Raw genomic sequence first — 12,904 nt, 5'->3', positions numbered from 1 at the left:
ACGTAGCTCAATGTCCCAACTGTCAACAAGTGAAAATCGAGCACCAAAAGCCGAGCGGATTGCTACAAGCTATAGAAATTCCAACTTGGAAGTGGGAAGTAATTAACATGGACGTCATTACAGGCTTACCCCGTTCTCGACGTAAGTATGATTCTATATGGGTGATTGTGGATAGACTCACGAAGTCAGCTCATTTCTTACCAGTCATAACGACATATGTGGCGGAATATTATGCAAAGCTTTATGTTAAAGAGATAGTGTGACTCCATGGTGTCCCAGCATCTATTATCTCTGATAGAGGGACTCAGTTTACAGCTAATTTTTGGAAGTCCTTCCAAGAGGGTTTAGGGACTCAAGTGAGCCTTAGCACGACATTTCACCCGCAGACTGATGGACAAGCTGAACGTACCATTCAGACTCTTGAGGATATGTTACGGGCATGTATGATAGATTTTGGAGGTAATTGGGATGATCACTTACCACTTATTGAATTTGCTTATAATAATAGTTATCATTCTAGCATCCAAATGGCACCGTATAAGGCTTTATATGGGCGAAAGTGTAGATCCCTAATTGGGTGGTTCGAGGTAGGAGAGACTAAATTGATAGGGCCAGACTTGGTCCAGCAAGCCATGGAGAAAGTTAAGCTTATACAAGATCGATTATTAGCAGCCCAAAGTCGTCAAAAGTCCTATGCGGGTCGAAGGGACTTAGAGTTCCAAGTGAAAGATTGGGTATTCTTAAAAGTGTCACCAATGAAGGGTGTAATGAAATTTGGCAAAAAGGGGAAACTTAGTCCCTGATACATTGGGCCTTGTGAGATTGTGCGCAAAGTAGGCAAAGTGGCCTATGCGTTAGATCTACCTCCTAATTTGGAGTCAGTTCACCCAGTTTTCGATGTCTCGATGCTTCGTAAATGTGTCGGAGATCCTACCAGGATCATACCAGTAAATGATGTTCAAGTGACAGAAAAGTTGACTTATGAAGAGGTACCCATTGCCATATTAGATAGGCAAGTACGGAGGCTTAGAAATAAAGAAGTGGCCTCAGTTAAGGTTTTATGGAGAAACGATAAACGAGAAGAAATGACATAGGAAGCAGAAGAAATTATGAGATCCAAGTACCCGCACTTATTTCATCCCCTAGAAGAGATCCAAGATGAGACATCAAGATCATAAGGTATGTATGTTTTCCTTTTTATGCATTTGGGTCGTGTGTGGCCAAATTGTATTGTTATTATGTTGTGGTCCTGTGAGGCATTATTATTATGGGCTGTTGTGACAGGATGGCATTATTATTATGGGCTGTTGTGACAGGATGGTAGTGTCATATTATAGGGGAAACTCTGGCAAAATATTTGTAGAATCCCCAAAGACTTAACATTCGAGGACGAATGTTCTTAAGGGGGGAGAATGTTACACCTAGGAAATTCCGTATGTGTTGCTTTGTGGATAGGCTAATGTGAGCTTAAGGCGATTATGAAATCCCTACGGGGTTAAGTGAAGGATTAGATAGTTTGAGATGCATACAATAAGATTCCGAAGTTCTATGAATATGTGAAGTTTAGTTTGTTGAAGGGATCGAAATGTAAGTCGTGTTCGAAAAGGTTCTGCTATGATTGAGCTAATGTTTATGTGGTGATGTTTTGAAGGTCTGCTATAGAGCCTATCGTATGGTTAATGATGTATGATACATGTTACATCCCGTGTTCTCATGCGTTGGAAAAGTGTGCGAGTTAAATGATATCAGTAACGGACACGAGGTTATTCCCCAAACTTATAGGTGGTTAAAGTAATGGTACACATGTATCGTAAGGATTTGAAGTTAAACCAATCGAAGAAAATAAGTTTTGTCGAGTTTCAATATTTATTTAAGTGAAATACGGTCCAAACTATAATATCTCATAATTCGGACTAGGAAATTGAACCGTCCATCATGAGCAAATTTACCCGAGTTCGGAAAATTTGGTTATATTCAAGCATGAAAATGTATACGAGGAATGAAGTCCCGAAACAATTTAAGATGGAAGAGTATGACGACGATGATTGCTAATAATATTTTATGTATGACAAATGAGGCTATGGACTAGTGTTATATTACATGTTCATGACAATGAGTATATAAAGCGTATTGGAAATAATTACCATTTAAGTAAATGGGGACCAAGGAATTAATTATGGGTGTTATTAGTTGAGATAAAGGAAATTATTTTGTTAATTGGATAAATTCTATAAGAAACCACTTTACACGTGGAGTCTTGTCATGAAACTTGACAAGTGACTCATGTAAATGTAAATAGATATATGGAGGTGTTTGTGCAGCCAAGGGACATGATATCTACTAACTATTCTTATCACTTTAGATGAAAAAAAAAATACATAAGCCTTTCTTTCCATTTGGCTCAACACTTTTATACTACAAATACTTTTAACCCTTTCTTTCCAATTGGTACGAATTGCAGCAACATTACGCTATATATTTCAGCAACTTTTAGCTCATTCCTTATTTTCGATCATCAACGTAACAAATTATTTTGAAGCAGCAACGGTGTTTAATTATATTACGGGTTTTGCTCATCGCTTCGATCTCGTTATTCCATTCCATATTGTAGTTGAATTTGGGTTTCTTCAAGGTGAAGTAATATGGAAGAAGAGTATTTCTTGTCACATAAGGTGAGAATTATCCTCTTCTAAGTATATTTAAATTCATTGAAGTCATAGCTAAATCGTGGGATGAGAAATACGAGAATTATACCGTAAATCGTATTTGATGTTGTTGTTGGCTCATAGGCTGTTTGTTGGACTGTTTTGTGGGTTATGTAGATGTTTTCATGGATGGAAATTATGGTAAATAGCATGAATAATACGTTCTTGATGCTGCTATATATGTCTATGTGTTTATAGAGAGAATCGATGGAAGATTTGTCGATATAGATTTGGACTAAAAATTGAGGAAAGAGATTTTGTGTTCTTGAATTAGTTGAAAGGGGATTTTGGCATAATTCTTACTTTGTTTGATATGGCAACTCGTATGTATGATTGTTGCTAATGTTGTTACCGTTGATTGGGAGTTGTTTAAAGTTGGATTGGAGCGGGTAACATAGGAGAAATGTTGCCCGAATTTTGTTAAGTAACGTGCTAGCTTAGACTTTGGATTCTAAGTGTATAGTTAATACTTGATATCAATATTGTGGTTGTAGATTGGGGAGTCCGGGATCTGATTTATGGTTAGCTTGGAGCAGATGAGGTATGTAAAGCTATTCCTTCTTTCTTTTGGCATGATCTTTATGAAACAAACAGACGACGAGCATATAACTCCAAAGAAGCTCCTATTCTTAGAGACACTAGGATGGCTAATGTTCTTGATTTCCAGAACTTATTTTATTATGTCTTGATACGTGTCTATGATTCCAGCCATCCTATTTTTGATATAATCCATAGTGACATTTGAAGGGTACTTGATATGACTATTGTCTTGATTTTCAAATGATAGTTCATTTTGATTATTCTATTGAGTCTCAGATATGACTTAGTTTGCATATGGTTGCTCACTACTCTGCTCGTGCATGCCGTAATATATCTTTCACCGAGTCCCGGGCCGAGTATGTTTTCGTGCACAATTTCATTGCATTGTTCACCGAGTCCCTCACTAGAGGGCCGGGTACAGTATATATATATATATATATATATATATATATATGATATGATGATGTGATAATATGTGATATGATGATATGATGATGTGATTATGGCGCCAAGGATGTCATGTGATGACTTTATTCACCGAGTCCCATAATGGGCCGGGTATGATAGATGATATTGATATGCATGATTTACATTTCATAAGGCAACTGTATTGGTATTTTGAATGTCATACTTGTCTCTTGTGATCTCTATTTCAGTCATGATCCTCTTTATTGTATTTCATGCTTTATATACTCAGTACATATTTCGTATTGACCCCCTTTCTTCTGGGGGCTGCGTTTCATGCCCGCAGGTACAGATACTCGATGTGGTGATCCTCCAGCTTAGGATTTCTACTCAGCTGTCTTGGAGAGCTCCATTGTTCCGGAGCCTAGACTTTTGGTACAGATCTTTTGATATATATATATATATATATATATATATATATATATATATATATATATATATATATATATATATATATATATATATATATGTTTATCCAGGGGTACGCCAGGGCTCTGTCCCGTCATATTTCACTATCGATACTCTTAGAGGTTTGTAGACATAGGTGTGGGTTGTGTATAAGTTTTGTTCAGCTATATGGCTTACGTATAGTATTGACATGTTGTGACAGCCTTGTCGGCTTATGTATGGTATTGACATGTTGTGACAGCCTTGTCGGCTTATGTATGGTATTGACATGTTGTGACAGCCTTGTCGGCTTATGTATGGTATTGACATGTACTGGCAGCCTTGTCGGCTTGCGTATCATATTATATTTTGATTAATTGTGACTCCTCAGGAGACAGGTTATCTGGATACCTATGTATGATGACGTTGTGAACCTTTGAGGTTTCATTTGCAAAGTCTCCATATTGTTCTTAAGAGTCAGTTTGTCAATATTTAACAGGTACGTATACGAGTGTCCAGCTCGGGCACTAGTCATGGCCCACGGGGTTGCGTCGTGACAAAAGTGGTATCAGAGCAGTTCATCCTCGGAGTGTCTACAGACCGTGTCTAGTAGGGTCTTATTTATCGGTGTGTTGTGCACCACATCTATAAACAGGAAGCTACAGGACATTTAGGATATTATCTTTCCTTCTTACTCTAGATCGTGCGATAGAGCCAAGAGATGCGAAATGATACCCTTTATATACTAACCTTTGATATCAGCGGGAGAGTGGTGTCGACAAGAGAAGGTGCTACTGGGAGTTACAGAGACTAATATTGTTATATCCCGTACTTTCGCGTATTCGGAAAAATTTGAGATAATTTTGATTTGTAAGGAATAAGGCCATATGTTGATTTGAATTAGTATATGTGTGTGTTGTTCATGAAAGATATTGGTGTGGAAACACGGAGGAAGGCCAAGGGCAAAAATTGGAATTTTGAAAATTAGTTTCGGGAATTACAAAACGAGAATTATCATTAATTGGGCTCAAATAAAAGAGCAAAATGAGGTGGGGTGGCCGGCCATGTTGGCCCAACCACCAAATTAATGAATATTTTTCCATGTGACATAATTAATATAAGAGTCTTCATCTATTAGAAGATTCAAGAAGCAAAAGGAAGAGAGAGAAAAACAAAAGATGAAGAGCAAGGAGATAAGGGCCATTTCGGCCAAGGCAAGGGGAATTTCACCCCTCAAAATCTTGCCTCTAAAATTATTGTTTTGTGATTTTCCTACTATATTAAAGGCCCTCTACAACATGGTGCAATTGTTTGGGAAGAAAGAGCACTAGTTCCTCCAATATGACAACATTGTTGAGTGAAGGAGATTGAAGAAAAAGGTAAGAATTCATTCCATGTTATTATGTTATGAAGGTTTGTTTGTGTTGTAGTGTATGAAAATGAGTAGAATTCATGAAAACATGGAAGTTTGCAAAGTGGGTGTATATGTATATATGTGGCCGTGTAAGTGCTTGGTTGTGTAGTTAAGATGTGTTGAATTTTATGTTGTATTCTAGTTGTGTGTAGGGTGGAATGCATATTGGAAATGAAAGTTGAATGAATTTGGTTGGAGTTGGAAAGATGATATGTGGCCGTGAGGTGTATTGGAATTGGAATGGGAATGAATCACTTTTGTTTAATATGTTAGTTGTGTTGTTGTGATGCTTGCAATGTAAATGAAGATAAAATGATATAAGTTTGCATTGAAATGGAAGGTAGAAGTTTGTGTCGTTTAGTATGATTTTATGACATTATGAAAATGGAGTTGTTAAGGTGCAAATTATGATAATTGTTGATGAATTTGGGATATGGAAGCATGTTATGAATAAGTATGTTAAAGATTAGAAGTTTTGAATGAATTATGACTCGGGCGGAAAGTTTGTATATTATGTATATCTTGTGAATATTTTGTAGAAATGATATGAAATGCTTCTAAATTGTATTGTAATGATCTTGAGTAGTGATGAATATGAAATTATTAAGCTTAGTTTGGAAGTGTGAAGTCGGAATGAACGTTATTGCATTATGTCGGAAAGTAGAACTAGTTGCCTTATATTGCGATGATTGTTGACATTGTTGATGTTGTTGGGTTGTTGTTGCTACTATTTGAGCCGAGATGATTCTCGAGGGCACTATATTTATAGGGGAGGTGCTGCCAAAATTTCGGTAGACAAAACTGAAGTTAAGTGCATTCTTAAGTCTTGAAATTCCTAATTGGTAACAATGACCAATTGCAGATTTTGGACGAAATGGGAATCGAGTTTGAACGAGCGTACGAAGTGAGAAAGGTATGTAAGGCTACCCCATTCCTTCTTTTGGCATGTCCTATGATACAATATTCCATACGAAAATGAAGAAAAAAGGACAAGAAACATAAAGGATAGATAATTTGACACAACTAAAGACCCAAATTAGCAACCAAAGTTCTTGAATTAACTTGACCTCTAATTTAGGAACTAAAGAGCACCAAACTCTTAGGATGACCAATAGGGATTTGATACCCTAATAACCAATCCTCTCACAAGATTCACAATCTCTAGCTTAGCAAGCTCTCAACACTCAAAAGAGTTCACAATTTCAAGACATCAATATTCAACATAGACTAAGTCTTCCAAATGAAATAGACTACTACTTATACTAAGGTTCAAAAGAAGACAACTACACTATTACACTTTTACCCTTAATGAAGTAAGGGCCTTGTTTGGGTGTCTTCTTTTGGGAACAAAACTTGAATTTGCAAATCTTCAAGTAATAGTCACATTGAAAGTATGACCATGTTCCAACCTCTTCTCCAAACCATCCTCCCATGCTATCATGAACACTTGCAATCCCCGGAAAGGTGTTAGAGTGTATTCAAGTATGTCCCTCCTCATGAACAATGCTTGCATAGCTTGAAGTTCCCTCGCTTGGCTCCTTGTAAAAGGTCTTGATGCCATTCGAGTTGTATCATTCTCCCCTTCTTGAAGAGAATTTGTCCTCAAATTTAAGGGATCAACATCTTGCACCACCATAGGAGAGAGATCACACACATTGAAGGTGTTATGAACTTGGTATTCGGGTGGAAGATCAATTTTGTATGCATTATCATTGAGTCGTTCAAGTACTTCAAATGGACCATCTCCTCTAGGCATCAACTTGGTCTTTCTTTTGTTGGGAAACCTCTCCTTTCGGAAATGTACCCAAACCCAATCACCCGGTTCAAGCACAACTCGTTTGCGGCCCTTGTTTGCTCTCTTGGCCGTTTCTTGATTCTTTTTCTCAAGGTGAAGCCTCACCTTCTCATGCAACTTCTTCATGGCCTCGGCTCGTTTGTTTCCATCTAAACTCAACACAACATCTTGAGATAAAGGGGTTAGATCTAAAGGGGTTAGGGGGTTAAAACCATAAACGACTTCAAAAGGTGACATGCCAATAGTGCTATGAATGACTCTATTGTAAGCAAATTCAACCAAAGGCAATTGATCTTCCCAAGATGTTAATTTTCCTTTAACCATGGCCCTAAGCATAGAACCCAAGGTCCTATTGACAACTTCGGTTTGGCCATCGGTTTGTGGGTGACAAGAGGTAGAAAACAACAATTTAGTACCAAGTCGTCCCCACAATTCTTTCCAAAAGTGGCTAAGGAATTTTGGATCCCTATCGCTCACAATGGTTTTGGGAATACCATGCAACTTTACCACATGTTCAACAAACAAAGAGGCAACATGAGGAGCATCATCAACTTTATGACAAGCAATGAAATGAGCCATTTTAGAAAATCGATCAACCACAACAAAGATGCTATCTTTACCCCTTTTGGTTCTAGGCAAACCCAACACAAAATCCATTGAAATATCAACCCAAGGTTGTTGAGGGGTGGGGAGAGGGGTATACAAACCATGGGGAAGGAGTCTAGACTTGGCGCCGCGACATTCAATGCATTGGCCACAAATCTTAGCCACATCCCTCCGCATATGAGGCCAATAAAATTGTTCCTCAAGAATCCCCAAAGTCTTATCAATCCCAAAATGTCCCATCAATCCCCCATTATGTGCCTCTCTCACAAATAACTCCCTCCAAGAGCTCATGGGCACACATAGTCGCTTGTTCTTGAACAAGAAACCATCAAACTTGGAATAGGAAGTAGAATATCTATCCCTAATCCACCTCTCCCTTTCCCATTCTTCGCAATCTAGAAAGATTTTGGCAAAGACGGGGTCCTCGGGATACAATGTCTTCAAGCTTTCAAAACCCATCAATTTGGAAGACAAGGTATTAATCAAAACATGTTTCCTTGATAGGGCATCCGCCACTACATTCTCCTTTCCCTTTTTGTATTGGATTACATAAGGGAAGGTTTCAAGGAATTCAACCCATTTGGCATGCCTTTTGTTCAACTTACCTTGGGCCTTAAGATGCTTTAAGGACTCATGGTCGGTCCGAAATACAAACTCTTTAGGCCACAAGTAGTGTTGCCAATTTCCCAAAGCACGAATCAAGGCATACAACTCAAGATCATAGGTAGTGTAATTCAAAGTCGCTCCCTTGAGTTTTTCACTAAAATAGGCTATGGGCTTTTGGTCTTGCATTAAAACAGCTCCAATACCCACTTTGCTTGCATCACATTCAATCTCAAATATTTTGTCAAAGTCGGGTAATTGCAACAATGGTGCGGAGCTAAGCATTTGTTTCAAAGTTTCAAAGGCATTAGCTTGCTCCACACCCCAAGAAAAAGGTTTGTCCTTTCGGATTACCTCGGTCAAAGGAGCGGCTATGGTACTAAATCCTTTAACAAAACGCCTATAGAAACTAGCCAAGCCTTAAGCTTCTTACATCTCCAATGGATTTTGGAGTGGGCCAATTTCTTATGGCTTCTACTTTGGATTCATCAACCTCAACCACCCTTGAGCTCACGACAAATCCCAAGAAAACAACTTCATCCACACAAAAGGAACATTTATCAACATTGGCATAAAGTTGTTCTTGTCTAAGCACTTCAAACACACATTTCAAATGACTAACATGCTCATCCATGGTTTTGCTATACACCAAAATATCATCAAAATAAACAACCACGAATTTGCCAATAAAAGGTTTCATCACATGATTCATCAATCGCATGAAAGTACTAGGAGCGTTAGTGAGACCAAAAGGCATCACCAACCATTCATATAGACCAAACTTGGTCTTGAATGCGGTTTTCCACTCATCTCCGGGTTTCATCCGGATTTGATGATACCCACTCCTAAGATCTACCTTAGAGAATATGCATGAACCATTCAACTCATCAAGCATGTCATCAAGACGGGGTATGGGATGGCGATACTTTACCGTTATCTTGTTGATGGCCCGACAATCAACACACATGCGCCATGATCCATCTTTCTTTGGCACCAAGATCACGGGCACATCACAAGGACTCATGCCTTCTCTCACAACTCCCTTTTCAAGGAGCTCATCCACTTGCCTTTGAAGCTCCTTAGTGTCATCCGGGTTAGCTCTATAAGCTGGCTTGTTTGGCAATTGAGACCCCGGAACAAAGTCAATTTGGTGTTCAATTCCCCTCAAGGGTGGTAACCCCTTTGGGAGTTCCGTTGGGAACACATCATCAAATTCCTGCAAAAGAGAAGAAATAGAGCTAGGAAAAGAAGGGGTTAGTTCATTAGTGTGCAATGCATAGTCCCTATGCATGAGGAGAATCACCGGGTGACGCTCCCCCAATTCCTCCCTAATTTCCCCACAATTCGCCAAAAGCGACACCTTAGTTTTTCCTCTAAGCTCCCCTTTCTTTCCACTCAACTCTTGAGAACTACTCTCCTCTACTCCCTCGTCCCCCACATTCTTCTTTTGCAATGCACCATGTCCCTTCTCCTTTAACTCCCTCATTTTGTTATAGATCTCACCCACTTGGGAGGGGGTCATGGGATTCAAGACATGTTTGGCACCATTGTGGCCAAGGGTGTATTGGTTAGTTCGCCCATTATGGTTGACGGACCTATCATATTGCCATGGTCGGCCAAGTAGAAGATGACACGCTTGCATGGGAACAACATCACACAACACCTCATCATGATACTTCCCAACCGCGAATTTGATGATAGCTCGTCTAGTCACCTTCAATTCACCACATTCATTGAGCCATTGAAGTTTGTAAGGGTTTTCATGGCGGGTGGTGGGAAGTTTCAAGAAATCAACAAGGGTGGTACTAGCAACATTGGCACAACTCCCACTATCAATGATCATGGTGTTTTGGTTAACGATGCACTTGGAATGGAAGAGATTTTCCCGTTGACTTGGGTCATCCATTGCTTTACTTATCATGGTTCGTCGCACCACATATAGAGGTACAATAGGCTCATCATCACCTTCAACACCATCCCCTTCACTATCATGATGTTCATCCTCATGATTGCCCTCTTCATCCCCTTCCTCACATTCTTCCTCATCCTCACTATAAGTGTCTTTCAAAATAAACGCTCTACGATTAGGGCACTCACTTGCTCTATGACCGAAGCCATGACATTTAAAGCATTGAATAGGAGTTTTCGTACCTCCTTCTTTTGGAGCAAACTTCGTAGGTTGCTTGTCAACTTGCTTCTCAACTTGAGAATTCTTCACAAATGGTTTCTTGGCTTCTTGCATGGGGCCCTTATTCTTTTGCCAATTGGAGGAGAAAGCTCCTCGTTCTTTGTTATGGTTCCATGAACTCACATAGCCCCTTGATTTATTGATTTTGTCCTCCTTGAGACCCTCCTCTATTTCAATAGCCGCTTGAAGGGTTTCTTCAATGCTCCCATAGTTGTGGAGTCTCATTTGGGAGACAATGTCACCATTTAACCCGGCTCGGAACCGAGTCATAGCATTTAACTCATCCTCGTCAAAGTCAATTCTCATCTTGACAATTTGAAACTCATCATAGTATTCTTCCACACTCTTTTTGTTTTGCCTTAAGGTATACACCTTCTTGAGTTGTTCTTGTTTGTAGCGCTCGGTGACATACTTACGCCGCATGGCCTCCTTCAATTCATCCCAAGTAGGTGTGGGAGGGAGTCCAATAATTCTTCTTGCTTTCACTTGAGTTTCCCACCATGTGGAGGCATACCCCTCGAATTGAGCAATGGCGTAAGAAGCCTCTTTCACCTCGGACATTGAAAGTATGACCATGTTCCAAGAACAAGAACAACTCAAGAAGGTGTATACCTTAAGGCAAAACAAAAAGAGTGTGGAAGAATACTATGATGAGTTTCAAATTGTCAAGATGAGAATCGACTTTGACGAGGATGAGTTAAATGCTATGACTCGGTTCCGAGCCGGGTTAAATGGTGACATTGTCTCCCAAATGAGACTCCACAACTATGGGAGCATTGAAGAAACCCTTCAAGCGGCTATTGAAATAGAGGAGGGTCTCAAGGAGGACAAAATCAATAAATCAAGGGGCTATGTGAGTTCATGGAACCATAACAAAGAACGAGGAGCTTTCTCCTCCAATTGGCAAAAGAATAAGGGCCCCATGCAAGAAGCCAAGAAACCATTTGTGAAGAATTCTCAAGTTGAGAAGCAAGTTGACAAGCAACCTCCGAAGTTTGCTCCAAAAGAAGGAGGTACGAAAACTCCTATTCAATGCTTTAAATGTCATGGCTTCGGTCATAGAGCAAGTGAGTGCCCTAATCGTAGAGCGTTTATTTTGAAAGACACTTATAGTGAGGATGAGGAAGAATGTGAGGAAGGGGATGAAGAGGGCAATCATGAGGATGAACATCATGATAGTGAAGGGGATGGTGTTGAAGGTGATGATGAGCCTATTGTACCTCTATATGTGGTGCGACGAACCATGATAAGTAAAGCAATGGATGACCCAAGTCAACGGGAAAATCTCTTCCATTCCAAGTGCATCGTTAACCAAAACACTAGCATCATGATCATTGATAGTGGGAGTTGTGCCAATGTTGCTAGTACCACCCTTGTTGATTTCTTGAAACTTCCCACCACCCGCCATGAAAACCCTTACAAACTTCAATGGCTCAATGAATGTGGTGAATTGAAGGTGACTAGACGAGCTATCATCAAATTCGCGGTTGGGAAGTATCATGATGAGGTGTTGTGTGATGTTGTTCCCATGCAAGCGTGTCATCTTCTACTTGGCCGACCATGGCAATATGATAGGTCCGTCAACCATAATGGGCGAACTAACCAATACACCCTTGGCCACAATGGTGCCAAACATGTCTTGAATCCCATGACCCCCTCCCAAGTGGGTGAGATCTATAACAAAATGAGGGAGTTAAAGGAGAAGGGACATGGTGCATTGCAAAAGAAGAATGTGGGGGACGAGGGAGTAGAGGAGAGTAGTTCTCAAGAGTTGAGTGGAAAGAAAGGGGAGCTTAGAGGAAAAACTAAGGTGTCGCTTTTGGCGAATTGTGGGGAAATTAGGGAGGAATTGGGGGAGCGTCACCCGGTGATTCTCCTCATGCATAGGGACTATGCATTGCACACTAATGAACTAACCCCTTCTTTTCCTAGCTCTATTTCTTCTCTTTTGCAGGAATTTGATGATGTGTTCCCAACGGAACTCCCAAAGGGGTTACCACCCTTGAGGGGAATTGAACACCAAATTGACTTTGTTCCGGGGTCTCAATTGCCAAACAAGCCAGCTTATAGAGCTAACCCGGATGACACTAAGGAGCTTCAAAGGCAAGTGGATGAGCTCCTTGAAAAGGGAGTTGTGAGAGAAGGCATGAGTCCTTGTGCTGTGCCCGTGATCTTGGTGCCAAAGAAAGATGGATCATGGC

Source organism: Lycium barbarum, chromosome 8, assembly GCF_019175385.1.
Source record: "Lycium barbarum isolate Lr01 chromosome 8, ASM1917538v2, whole genome shotgun sequence".
NCBI lineage: Eukaryota > Viridiplantae > Streptophyta > Magnoliopsida > Solanales > Solanaceae > Lycium > Lycium barbarum.
The sequence above is the reverse complement of the archived record's forward strand: the minus strand, read 5'-3'. Positions refer to the sequence as shown.